Consider the following 2,462-nt stretch of genomic DNA (forward strand, 5'->3'; position numbering starts at 1 on the left):
CACAAAAGCTTTAAAGTTTAAATGAGATTCCATCTGAATATAAAAGAAATTAATGATATTCTTTGGTCAATATATTCGAACTTTTATATCCTCAAATAATTGAATATCCGAAAGAATCACAAATTTATTTATATATCAGACTTTCTCTTATCTAAAACCCAAAACCTCTATGAGTTAATGAAATTTAAATAAAAAATGATGTTTGAAGTTAGAGCAAAGAAAACTAGAATAATACTTTTCAGTACTACAACTAAGTTTTTCTTGCCCCACGTTGGGCGCCAATTTATGTAATGAACAAATTTACAAACAGCTAAAAAAAACTGTCTCTTTCTATTGGTCTTTGGTGCTCTAATAGATAAAGAGAACTAACGGGAGCCATTGACAATGCTAGCTGTCAGTCGGGTGGGGGGATTCTTGTTCTCCTTACCCTACTTTAAATAGAAAGAATTGTATTTGTTTACATAAATATTATTATAGACTCCCTAAAAACCTATAATAGAGTGGACCGGAAGTTGATTTGTATAAAAAAATAGATGTAAAACATAACCCCAATTAAAATCAACGTAAATATACGGAAAACTAACAACATCAACCAAGAAAACTGTAGTGATATTCTCCAGGATGTAATGGAGAAGAAAACGCCTCTTAACCCGCCCTACCTTTGATCTTGACGGCGAAAATATTTAAGCCAAGATCCCACATTTGCTATCCTAATCCTTCACATCAGTAAGAAAACATTTATTATCAATTTAGCTGTCCATATTTAACAAATATTTATTCATTTAAAATTCATAATTTTAAAAGTTAACGAATAAATGAAAACTTTTTATAAAAAAAAGAAAATTAAAATCTTATCCTAAGATTTTTCTTAAAATATTTAAGATATGATAAACAAAACGTTAAATATAAACTAAATGAAAAAATTAAATAATAATTTATGCGAATTTATGACCAAGTGTCATATTATCTATCAATTATACGTAGGGTAATAACAAAGAAACAAAAAAACATGTATAGATATTTTTATAAAAAAGATTCTGCAACATTAATTGTTGCTAAAAAGGGTTCTGAACTTGGATTTTTTGTTTCTTAGTATTAGCTTAGTATAACAGTGATGTAAGCAACTTTTTAAATTAAGAGATCATAACTAGTAAAGATAAACATTTAAATGTTGACTCACCGCAATAAAAATGTTGCGAAACACAGCTGTTGATGAGGCCTCTTCAAACGCTGCTGAAAATGTTGCTGATAATAGCAATGTCTCTTATAATTTGTAGTTAAGTGACAGGGTTGGATATAGTTGTATATACTTAAAATTAAGGGTTAACTAAATAAAGTTAAATAAAAAAGATTTAATGATGGTGATATAAAGAACCAAAATTAAACTTCATAGTGCAATATTAGTGATTTAGGTAGCTTTAGTGTAGTTTAAGAATTTATTTTAGATTTAAGTAGCATAATTATATTTTAAATTATTTTTAACTTTTAATGTATTATTGTTGTAATTTATTTATTTGAATGCCATTTTAGCTGTAGAGGTATTTAATTATAATTTGGAGAGTATTTTATGGTTTTATTCACTTTTTATATATTTAACACTTTTTTGAAGTTTAATTTTAGTATAGTGAATTAAATAATATAGTTACAAATGATTTTTAACACTTTTTAAGGAAATGATGATGATAATGTTGATGTTGTTGTTGTTTTTCTCAATATAATAGCTCGTGGGCCAGAATTGGATGAATTTGAAGATTTTTCGGATTTGGATACAAATATTAATAATTATCTTTAATTTACTGCTTTTCTGGATAATTTTTTTCATATAATTCTTCTTTTCACTGCACTTTTTGTTTCTTCAATTGATTGTGTTTCTCAAAAATAAAATTGCAATCTCGTGTCATTACCGCTAGTAAATGTTGCGAAGTTTCATTTGTTCAAAGAATGCTGCGAAACTCTTCTTCTTTATAAACTTCTTATAAACCCTTTATTTTGTTGTTTTCTTTTGGAATGTTTAATTGTTTTAATTTTTATTTTGTTGCTAAGATTTTTTTTTATGCTTCTCATTAAACAATTATTAGCAATTACAACAGTATTGGCTAATATGATAAGGCCACTGTAGTTTTTTATAATTAAACAATTAGAAATCAAAAGAAATTCCTTTTTTGACCGATTTATTGAATTTGCTATACAAATTTAATTTAGAACAAAAAACTGGGAACCTCAAGAAGATTAATCTTAAAGAGCCAACGCATTCACAAAGGCAATTTTGTTGCAAATTTATGTGTATAAAATCTATAGAGATTTATAAAAATTTGAGTTAAGGGGAAAATAACTATACATAATTTTAATTTCCATTTTTTTATTTACCTTTGTATTAACGCAATAATTAACACGATTATTAAAAATACAATTTTATTATATTTTGCTTATTTAAGCACACTTTCAACAAATTATTATTAAAA

The 2,462-nt window shown here is 25.9% G+C and overlaps 1 long non-coding RNA gene across 1 annotated transcript; it reads right to left on the reverse strand.

Moving 5' to 3' along the window:
• Positions 1–995: 995 nt before the first annotated feature.
• Positions 996–2,439, reverse strand: LOC124421163. Its single transcript, XR_006941531.1, has 3 exons — positions 2,368–2,439; positions 1,647–2,292; positions 996–1,327 (listed from the first exon to the last, which is right to left on the reverse strand). It is a non-coding gene; the product is annotated as an uncharacterized LOC124421163 (long non-coding RNA).
• Positions 2,440–2,462: the final 23 nt, after the last annotated feature.

This window comes from Lucilia cuprina, unplaced genomic scaffold (assembly GCF_022045245.1).
Source record: "Lucilia cuprina isolate Lc7/37 unplaced genomic scaffold, ASM2204524v1 Scaffold_3597, whole genome shotgun sequence".
NCBI lineage: Eukaryota > Metazoa > Arthropoda > Insecta > Diptera > Calliphoridae > Lucilia > Lucilia cuprina.